Source organism: Peromyscus californicus, unplaced genomic scaffold (assembly GCF_007827085.1).
Source record: "Peromyscus californicus insignis strain IS unplaced genomic scaffold, ASM782708v3 Scaffold_7__1_contigs__length_154581171, whole genome shotgun sequence".
Lineage (NCBI taxonomy): Eukaryota > Metazoa > Chordata > Mammalia > Rodentia > Cricetidae > Peromyscus > Peromyscus californicus.
In genome coordinates this window covers 57,599,021-57,610,197 of record NW_026294595.1, presented here as the reverse complement: position 1 = coordinate 57,610,197, position 11,177 = coordinate 57,599,021, and the positions used below count along the sequence as shown (strand labels likewise).

At 39.4% G+C, this 11,177-nt stretch overlaps 1 pseudogene; it reads left to right on the top strand.

Annotated features, from left to right (window-relative positions):
- The first annotated feature begins 405 nt into the window (after positions 1-405).
- Positions 406-9,134, top strand: LOC128100876 (baculoviral IAP repeat-containing protein 2-like; annotated as a pseudogene).
- The last annotated feature ends 2,043 nt before the right edge of the window (positions 9,135-11,177 follow it).

Genomic DNA, 11,177 nt, shown 5'->3' with positions numbered 1-11,177 from the left:
TTAAAACACTTTACCTACATTAATACATTTAATTATCACAGCAGCACTCAGAGGTAAGTGCTGTTCTTGGCAATTCTTTTCTTCTTCTTTTTAAAAAAGATTTATTTATTATGTATACAGTATTATGTCTGCACACTAGAAGAGGATATAAATGGTTGTGAGCCACCATGTGGTTGCTAGGAATTGAACTCAGGACTTCTGGAAGAGCAGCCAGTGCTTTTAACCCCTGAGTCATCTCTCCAGCCCCTTGGCAATTCTTTTCAAAAAATACTTTATTCTTTGTTTATAATTATTATGTGTATGCATGTATATCTGTGTTTGGACATGCATGGGTGACTTTGGAGGCCAGAGATGTCAAATCTCCCTGGAGCTGCTGGAATTACAGGCAGTTCTGAACTCCCCAACATGGCTTGTGAGAATCAGACTCAGGACCTCTGTGAGAGCTTACTGGCTGAGCCAGCTCTCCAGGCACTGCTGCAGTTCTACTCAGGAGGAAACCAAAGCAAAGAGAAGGTTGAGCTTCATGCCCTCATCACACAGTCAGGTAGTGATAGAATATAGATTCTAACATAGGTAATCAGAAGTTCACCAAGAATATCACAATTAACTGAAATATTTTTGATAGTTATATTTGATAGATTTGTTTAATCCAAATGAGGTGCTCTTTCCATAGACTGTTTCACTGAATCATATATGCTTCACTTGGGGATGTTAGAAATGTTTTATTAGATAAGACCTCATTTGCAAAGGCACTGCAAATTATTTGCTGGTATATTGTTGTGGAATAATCTTTTTGTACACTGTGAAGATGTGTCTTTGCAAAGGCATCTTCTGATTGGTTTAACAAAGAGCTGAATGGCCAATAGCTAGGCAAGAGAGGGTTGGTGGGACTTCCGGGCAGAGAGAAAGGAAGGGGAGATGAATCTAGGCACAGGGGAGATGTCAGAGGACATGGAGAGGAAACAGGAAGTGCAAGATGGAAGAGAGTTAAAGCCATGATACAAAAATGTAGGCTAATATAAATGGATTAATTTAAGTTATAAGAGCTAGTGGGACAAGCCTAAGCTATAGACCGAGCTTTCACACTTAATAATAGGTCTCCATGTCATTATTTGGGAGCTGTCAGGAAATGTATGTAGAAATCACAGTATGTAGAAATCACCCACAGTATCTACTAATGGAGTTGGCATTTGTGATGATTAGAATGTGACACGCTCTATAAGTCTTGAGCATTTGAATACTTTGGCCCGCCATTAGAGGCTGGTTGGGAAGGGTTAGGAGGTGTAGACTTGCTGGAAGAGGTGTGTTACTGGGGGCAAGCTTAAGGTTTCAAAACCCTTCCAGCATCTCCAGTGAGCTCGCAGCCGTTGCTGTAGCACACTGTTGTCATGCCTCTCTGCCCACTGCTGTGCTCCCAACCATGACAGTGACAGACTCCCCCTGGAACTGTAAGCCCCAAACAGAGCCTTTCTTCTGTAAGTTACCTTGGCCATGATGTTTTATCACAGCAATAGAAAAGTAACTAATACGGCATCCAATGCATATGTTGATTTCAGCTCAATTTGCAGAATTGTGTGCATTGCTTTAACTATAATTTCATATTTTCCACCTTCAATTAATAGATCTACCAATAGCTATAACTAACAATACTTTATGCTTACTTCTTTGTATCTCAAATATTTTGACACTATAGTTTTCCATGCTAAAGTGTTACATGGTAATTAATCACTTAATCTAATAAAAGTTATTGAAGCAGTATGCACATATATGTAAGTATATACACATGTATTTGCATATATCTTGTGCACCTTGGCTTTTCTTAGCAATCATTCTATTTCCACCTCCAAGCTCTGGGATAAGCGTTCAAAATACTTTTGAAATTTGTTTGTAAAACCTGACTTCTGGGGATGGAGCTCAGGTTTTGTGACAAGCACTTTGTGGACTGAGCCACCTCCCCAGTCCAAGAGTTTATTGTTTAGAAAAAAATAATTTTACATCATGGCTGTTGGAAAAGAAATACCCTCAATGGGCCAGAGGCTTTTGAAAACTGCTTGAAATGGGGCTGACAGAGGTGTTGAATTTACAGAAGGACTCAGTGAGCAAAGCAAAAGGAGAAGAATGCTTGCTGCCAGTGTGAGAAGGGCTCTGGATGATCTTCCACGGAGCAAGAGACTAAGAAGGGGACGCTGAGGTCACGGCTAGAGCAGCCGTGGATCTAGGGTAGATTTATGATTGGCACCTGTGTGGTTATCGCCTCGACTACTCCCATGTTTGTTGATTCACTAGAATGGCACACAGGACTAGGAATATCCTTGCTATGCCCACGATTTGTCACATGGAAATAATACAAGACAAAATCTGGAAGGCAAAGGAGTCTGGGCACAGTTTGAAGGAGATAAGATCTAAGTTGTGACCCTTGGAACAGTGTAGAACTCACCGTTCTAGAAATCAGCTTCGATATGTACTGTGTGTTGTGTTGTGGGCAGTGTAGCAAACAAAGGCTAAATGCCTGAGGTTTTATTGGAACTAGACACAAAATCATTCTCTGCTTAGCAGTTAGGAAAATTCCAACCTCCCACAGGAAAATAGGTATTCAGCTCAAACCACATTGTAGAGTTCAGGTGCGGTGGGCCAGTCTTATCATTTAAGGAAAGTTTTATAACATGGGAGGAAACTATTGACCAGCTAAGTTTCCGGATGCCAGCCAAAGGTGAACACTTCTAGAACAACTCCTAAGGGCAGCTGTCCTGCTTGTGATATGCTTTACTGTGTACCTAGAGTCACTCCCACCTCAACCTCTCACCAATTGGGTGGTACACAGAGCCAGCATCTTCGGCCACAGATCCCAGGATGACATGAGCTTTGTCTGAGATGTCAAAGAATAGTTCTGGTATGTTAGGTGGGAGGAGATGTTAGACTTGGAAAACTAATGACTGACACACCCCTTTCTTTGTGAACATTAAAGAGAGTCTCAGGACACAGGAGCAGTATATATCTTTGGCTGAAGTATATACTTAATTATAGACAATATTTGACTGCTGCTTGGAAATAACATATTCTTCATATGTTGAACTAGTCAGGGTTCTCTAGAGGAATAGAACCCAAGAAATGAGTATATATTTTGCTCTGCAAAAGGAAAAAATTACCATTGTGTTTATTAAACGTTAACAAAAAGAGTGTTTATTAGATTTTTTTTTTTTTGCAGGAACAGGGTCTTCTTAGCCTAGGCTGACTTCATACATTAAGCTATATTATAAGATGTGATAAGTTTTAAACTTCAAATTTCAATTAAAAATAGATACAAGGCTATTAAGTGTATTTATTAGTTTTTAAAAATTTAAAATAATTATATATTGAGAAAAAAATTGGGGAAAATAGTAAAGAGAGCTCTCCTGAGGCCCTTCTCCGTTTTTTTTCCCACGCTGTGTTTTTCATAACTACAACCTGGTGTTGAAACAGAAAACTGGCATTGTCCCAGAGCTTGTATCTTTCTGTTCCATTTATCATACATATAGATGTGTGTAACCATCACAGCCACAATACAGAGCCATCATGGCACAGGTCCCCTAATGCCAACCTTCAGTCACAGATTACCCAACACATGCCCCACTAACCCCACCTCTGGAAGAATAAATATTTTTCTGTCTTAACAATATCATCATTGATGGTGTTATGTAAACTACTATACAACATTTTAAGATTTCCTTTTACTCAGTAGAAAACCTTTGCAATTGATCCATGTTTTTGCAGGGCCATTATTTTGAAACAGCATTCCATAGCATATACATATCATAGTTTGTTTAACTTTCCTCCTATTATGTAACGTCTTAATTGTTTCCAATTTAGGACTATGGCAAATAGTGTTGCTTTGAACATTTGTGTGTAGGTTGCAGAGTGTTTATGTGTTTATAGATTTTCATTTCTCTGTAATAAATGCCCAGGAATGTTGCTGTAGATTACATGGTAAATGCATTAATTAGTTATTAAAAGAAAGTAGTAAGCAGTTCTCAGAATGGCTATACCAATTTGCATTTCCACAGGCAATAAATGAGGTTCCTGTTAACAGAATTGTGGTCTGATCACAAAACCAATGATGGGATTGTACTGCCTTCTCAAGAATAAATAAATTTGCATTCTGCCTAGGATTTATGGTGGCAAAAGAGCTTTAGTATATCTGATGGCAATGCCATCACAGTCAAAGAGACTGTGCCACATTCTGGAGAAAGGCTCAGAAAAATGCTATACAGGACAAAAGCCCTGGAAGGCGCTAGTTTTCCACTCAGAACAGGTGTGGGGACACATGCAAATGTGTAATAATCCTAAAAGAAAGGGCAAACAAGGGCAAAAACTTTCAAGGAACACGCACATGCATAACTTGTAGATTTTGTGCTTTTATAGACAGGAGACGAGTCATAACCTATAATTGGGAATGGGTTCATCTCTTCTAAAGACCCAAGTGAAGCCAATTCAAAATTTTGCTAAACAAAAGGAGCTTGCATTACACCATAAAATAATATGATATGCCTAGCTCGTGTGTGAGAGATAATTACATAAGTCAATGTTCTCAGGGAGACAGAACCAAGAGGATAGACAGACAAATAGATGAGAGAATATTTATTAGAGGAATTGGCTTATGTAATTATGGAGATTTTTGAGGACCTATAACTAGCCTCAGGAGACCTTGGTTGTTACTAGATGGTTCAATCTAATTCCTGAAGGCTCAGAACCAGGGAAGCTGGTGGTGGAAGTGACAGTCTGAAACTGAAGATCTGAAGTAATTAATGGTGAAAGGAATGTAAATACATGAGTTGTGATGTCTATAGGCAGGAGAAGAGTGCATCTTAGATCTACAAGGAAAGGAAACATTCCTTTGTTTATTCTCTACAGATCCTCAACTGATTGGATTGCGCCCATCTTACCAGAGGGTGGACTTTACCCACTCCGTCAGACTCATGTCTTCTCTGAAAACATCCTTAAAGAACACCCCAGCAAAACCCTTCACCAGTTTTCTAAGTATTTATTAATCTCATCAAATTGACATCTGAAAGTAATAGCTGCAAAAAGCCTTATGTGTTTTCATGTAATTAAGAGTTGTTTTTTTCTTGTGAACATGTCAACAAATTAAATTTTAAAAAAGACTGGATGAAAGGAAATGGAGGAATTAAGCACAATTAATAGGACTTTAAAAATGTGTGTTGAAAATATATAAAGGAGTAAAGAACAGTGAAAGTCTGTGGTTAACTTGCCTGGGATGAATTCTTGTAGGCTAAATCCTAGGGGCTATTGAATCTGGAGATCTGCAGAGTTCTATAGAAATCAGCCAGGGCTGGAGGCTGCTTGAAGAATTCAAGCCTGTAAGAATGCTGAGATGGTAGTTCAAGCTGCATATCTAACATCTGCAACCTCAAGGCTTGGATCCAGGTTTTTGATTCATGCCAGAGAGGAACTAGTGTTTTTGCAATCAAAACCCCATAGCATAAGGCTCAGCCTGCATTTTCTGAATCTCGTGTCTTCTAGAGACTTGGTTCTACACCAGGGTATAATAAGCCACAACCTGTACACCTACTCTTTTCTCAAGATAGTTCAGTTTATTATATTTGATAATGGCCATTGGGCATGCACTCAACAACTGGCATAAACCCCAGGTATCTGGGCCAGCATACCAGGTAGCACAGATCAAAGACCATTGTTGAAGTGGGAAAACCCCCAGATCAGGTATCTAGGCCAGCACACCAGGTAGCACAAATCAAAGACCAATGCTGAAGTGGGAAAATTCAAGCAGGGCAGTATGGTCAAATTCAAGTGTTGAGATAGATTAATTACTGATGGGTTGCAGGAACTACCCTTTAGAAGCCTCAAATTTCTTAAGTAGTAAACTTGCTGAGAATCTCAAGACCTGGCGATGTATAGATTGTCAGTCTTTCATGCTATCACTAAGGCCTTAGAAGTAAAGTAGAAGCAAAACTACTTAGTAAAACATCAAGGAATTCTAGATAACGTGAAGCCAAATAAATGGACCACTTCTTTAATTCACTGTCCCTATCCAGGAAATAAATGCATGTTGTCACGGAACCTGGGTATTTAGTGTTTTGTCAACCCTGTATAGTATGAGAATGAGAACGTTCAGAGGACACCCTTTAGTTATGCAATGAGTACTGAAGAGTCCAGATTATTTAATTACTGTATATGACTGTTGGGCTTTTAATCATCTTTGGAGCTGGCTAGAGGCTGGCTTCTATTATGTGGAACCTGGAGACAGGACAGCCTATTTTACCTGCGATGGGGATCTCAGTAACTGAAAATGAAAAGTGATGTTATTTTGGAACATGGGAGACATTTTCCCAACTGTCAATTTCTGGAAAATTCTTTAGAAATACTGAGGTAGTATTTTGGATCTGGGTGTGCAGTCACATTCCACTTGAATGAGAATGTTCTGTTTTGGGTGTCTAGTGTTCCAGTTCAGCCCAAGAAGCTGTGAGTGCTTGAGTTTATTCTCTGGATTGCCCTGATGATGTCAAAGACTTTTGTTATGATGGTGGCTTGGCCTGTTGGGAATCTGGACATGACCCATGGGTAGACCATGTCAAATGATTTCCGAGGTGTGAGTTCTTAATATGCATGGAAGGACAAGAGTTTGTGGATGAGATTCAACCTACATATCCTCTTCTTCTTGAACAACTGTTGTCAAATTCAAACACTCCAGGAGAAGAAAATGCTGACCCTACAACTGTGTATTTGGACCTGGCAAAAGTTCTTCGGAAGATGCAGTCATGTGGAACACACCCATGGTCAAAGCTGCTTTGGAAATGGTAATATGGATAAGTCAGTGTCAAACCCTGACTACTGGAGAGAGCTACAGAATAATATTGTGTCAGCTCCCTAGTGCTGAAGATGAAAGAAGAGAAGGAAAGACAGATAGAAGAATGGCATAAAGTGACTTGTCATTAATCAGACGAGTAGAATGGCCCCCTTTCAACAATTGGTGTGTGTCCTTTGATTTTTGTGTAATCTTCTAAAGGTCAGTGTAATTACTAAACAGGAATATGACATTATAAAATAGAAAACACAAGTACCTTTGCAAACAAGAGAACTGATTGACACCATTTTAGTTAAAGGAAATGTTGCAGCCAACTTCTTCAAAAACTGAAGGAAACTGACCATGTTAAATGAAAAGTTACTGTGGAAAAGAATATGACGTAGTATCGCTGTCGGGCGACTAGCCTGCAGCAGTACAGGAGTCAAAGGGAAATCCACAGAGTCGGTGTGTATAGCCTTTTTTGTCTGAGGGGCTTAGGGGAAAAGACACTCACACATTCTCTTGATAGTTTCCTTCAGACCTGTTCTTTATTCTTCTTTTGCATTCTCTATTCTTTATTTTCCTGATGATTTCCTTCTCTCATTCTCGATGCTTTCCTTCTAACCCTATCTTTATTCTTGATGTTTTCTTCTAGCTATCTTTATTCTTACTTATTCTCTCATTCTTGATGTTTTCTTTCTAATTCCTTCTCTCTCATATTTAGTGTTTTCCTTCTAACTCATTTTTAACTCTATCTTTATTCTTTCCCTTACAGCTCATATACCCCAACAAACTCTTTCAGGTAATATAAAAATTACAATGTGGTTGTATTCTGCTTTTCAAGTGAATGATTACAATGGATACAAGTAAAAAACAGCATGTTTTCCACATCCCTTACATGATTAAACATTTTACATATTACGGTTGAAAAAAATTATCTCAAGAACCCACATACATTCATACCCAAGCAACTTGTTATAGATTAACAGTGTGTAAGCAAGAAAGATATTCTTTTACTTTCAGGCTGTGTTTTGTGGTTACAAAGAAAGCACCAATCACTTCATTACTTATCTTGAAAGGTAATCTTATAAGGAATTTTAAAGGAATCATAAATCTAAACATGGGGTTGGAGCACATATGGTGGACATTTTCTGCAAGTTCTATCATCACTCACACATGGGCCAGAGGAAGGCTTTGCCATATCTCTGAGCCTCACCCCAGAGAGCCTCACCATTTTCTCCATAGGTCTGAGGCTCTGGGGTCCTTGACATGGCTGTACCCACATCAACAACATGTTCATTGAGGACCTCATTCACCCAGGGCTTTCTCTGCTCTCTACAAAGAACTGTTGGAGAGACAATGCTGTTTACTTCTAGGGTATCCAGATATCCTCAAGACAGACACTGAAACAACCTCCATAATTCAGAATATAATAAATTGAACTAAATTATTAAGACCCTATGGATATTCCATGCACCATACAATATGCAGAATGTAGGGTGTGCTGGAATGGGTCTCAGAGGAAGTCAACTTCACCACCTCATTGGCAGACTAGCTTTAGCTACCTAATGCTACACATACTTTATCTCTATTTCTATAAGGATCTGTTCTTAGGGGTCATTTAACAGTCCAGTAAATTAGGGGCATGAATGTGTCTGGAGGGAAACAAACTGGTAGGATTCTGACTGTATTGGGCTTAACTAATCTTTTAAATGTTTACCACTCAAGGAGAAGTTTAAGAAATTAATTGAGACACTCATTTTTTCTGGTACAATGTTTCTAAATACTATTTCATAATCATCTCATATGTTTTTATTTATTCAAATCAGATATTTTCTGATTTTTATTGTACTCTTTCTTTGGCCCATTGGTTTAAATGTCACAGGGGATAATTTAGTACCTTCATCCAGGGTTGCTGTGAGACACAAAGGGCATTGTACTACTGTAGAAATGAAATTACTGTGGACAGTGCCTGGCATCATAATAACATTCTGTGTATCAGCTATTATTTTCATTACCAGATTGCCATTGTTTTTCTTCATACTGCTTAAAGAAGAAACCTGAAATTTCTCTTTCTCTGCCACAAACTCTGGAATGCATAAGTAATCCACTGCTTATTTTTCATGCTCCATTGTTACTACACGTGAGAAATCAGAATTGATGGAGAGCCCAGGCTTTCTCATATTGCTAACATACAATTGGTCTTTGATTTACCAGACTTTGAATAAGAGAGAAGCTCTATTTGTCTTTTGCAACTTCTGCTTGCTTTGGAAGTCATGCCTTTTAGTACTGTGTGGTCAGAACAAGACAATAAACAAGAACATGGTAGGTTATGAAATTTGAACCAAAGCACCTGGTTGCCTCTGTGATTGTCTTTTCCATCGGAAGAGTTTACTTTTGCTGCCTCTGAACACATTCCTCATCCTAGCCAGGTCCTGTCATGGGCTTCCCTTCTTGGTGAGTCTCTTTTACCTGTAGAGGATTTTCTTTTTAAGTGTCATTTCAAAGGGTCTTTCCCACTTCAACATTTTATTTTATTAGTTTTGCATGTGCACACAGGTGTGCATGGAAGCCAGAGGAGATAACTGTTTTATCTTTCTCTTCCTTGTTTCCTTGAGACAGGGTTTCTTACTGAACATGGAGCTAGAATGGTGACCAGCAAGCCTCAGTGATCCTGCTGTTTTTGTGGCCTTCTTTCCCCTATAGACCAAATGCAGCACTAGGGAATACAGGCAAGCATGACCATATGTGGCTTTTTTTACATGGGTGCTGGGGATTTCGACTAAGGTCTTTATGATTGTACAGCAAGTGATCTTACCTGATGATCCATCTTCCCAACCTCTCCTCCCTCCTCCTTCCTTAACAGTATAAAACATCAAGCAGGACTAAATGTACTGTTGCCAAATTAACAAAATCAAAGCTAATATTAAATGAAAGATTTTAAATTTCAAGCATAGACTAACACACAGAAAATCCTTCTCGATGTTGACTAAGGATGCTACATGAGTATTGTCCACCAGTAGAGGAGAGGATGGGATTTCAAGGGAGCCAGCCCAGCTTGAAAGACTCTTTCAGCCTTTAACACTGCCCCACTGTTCCTGCCTGGACATGAATGCTAGCCTGATGATGGCTCCTTTTGACCTTGTCATATCTAATGGCCAACACCACATTTTGTTCAAAGCTTCTATCCTGTTCACTTTTCAAAAGGGTTTAATTTACGTATTACTCACATTTAGATGTAACAATTCTCTTTGTGTGAGTAACCATGAAAGTTGATGTTTCTTGTTACCAGCAGTGGATTATTTAAAGTAAGTATTCATGATAATAAAACCACTAATACTTTATAGTTAAATATAACTTAGTTCTATTGTCATGAATTTTTTTCTTTAACATTTAGTGCTATAAAGACGAATTTACATCCAAATACCTAACTTATTCCTTGTATAAATGTTCTAATCAATGTCTTTTGTTTATTAATTAGCAACAGTAACATTGAATAATTTTTTGTTTGAAAAAGTAGTCAAGCAGTGTGGGAAGTCTCCCCTTTACCATGCTGCTAGGTAGCCCTGTTCCTTCCAATCCCATAGGCTTGCCCCGTGCCTCTGGGACTCCCCTCTTCCACAGTTCTATTCCTTCAGATCTCAAAGACTCAAAGGCATGGGTCTTCCTGGACTACTCTTCCCTGAATCAGTAAGTAGGTCCTGCTGTTCCCTACCCCATAGCCTTACCCTCTCCTCAGTCTTAAGTCCCCTGATCTGGAAACATCAGCTAGGCTCTGCTTCTTCCCACCCCATTGACAATCTATCTCCTCTTGAATATTGCTTCTTCAAGTGAATGGGTCGACATTGCTCTGCCACACACTATAGCCCTACCAGCTCTTTCAGGATCTAACCTCCAAGTGCTGCCAGAGCTGGCTCCTCCAGGATCCCTACCCCCCAGACTAGGCCTGCTCCTTCCTACCCTGAAAGCTTCCCATCGGGCTAGGATCTTGCTTTCTAGATATTCTAGGTAGGCCTTCCCCTTCTGACCCCACAGGCCTTCTGACTACATACCTAGCTTCCCAAGATCTCCTGTCCCCAACCACTGATTGACCAGACTTCACTCTAGACTCGGAGAGCTACACCAGAAGGCAGCAGGAGAGAGGACCAACAAGGAATATGGTGACCTTTGAGTAGTGTCTGCTTGCCCAGGCAAGCAGTCTCAAAGTAAGATTAGAGATAGAGCCCGCTGACCTCAATACAAGTTCCACAAAAGAAATGTCTCAGCTTTTTTACAACTTCATCCTCTCCTGGATATGTATACATCTACATGGAAATAAATGCAGAAGAATGATAAAGGTTATTTGATCAAAAGGGAAGATGCAATTTATCTGTATTCTGTG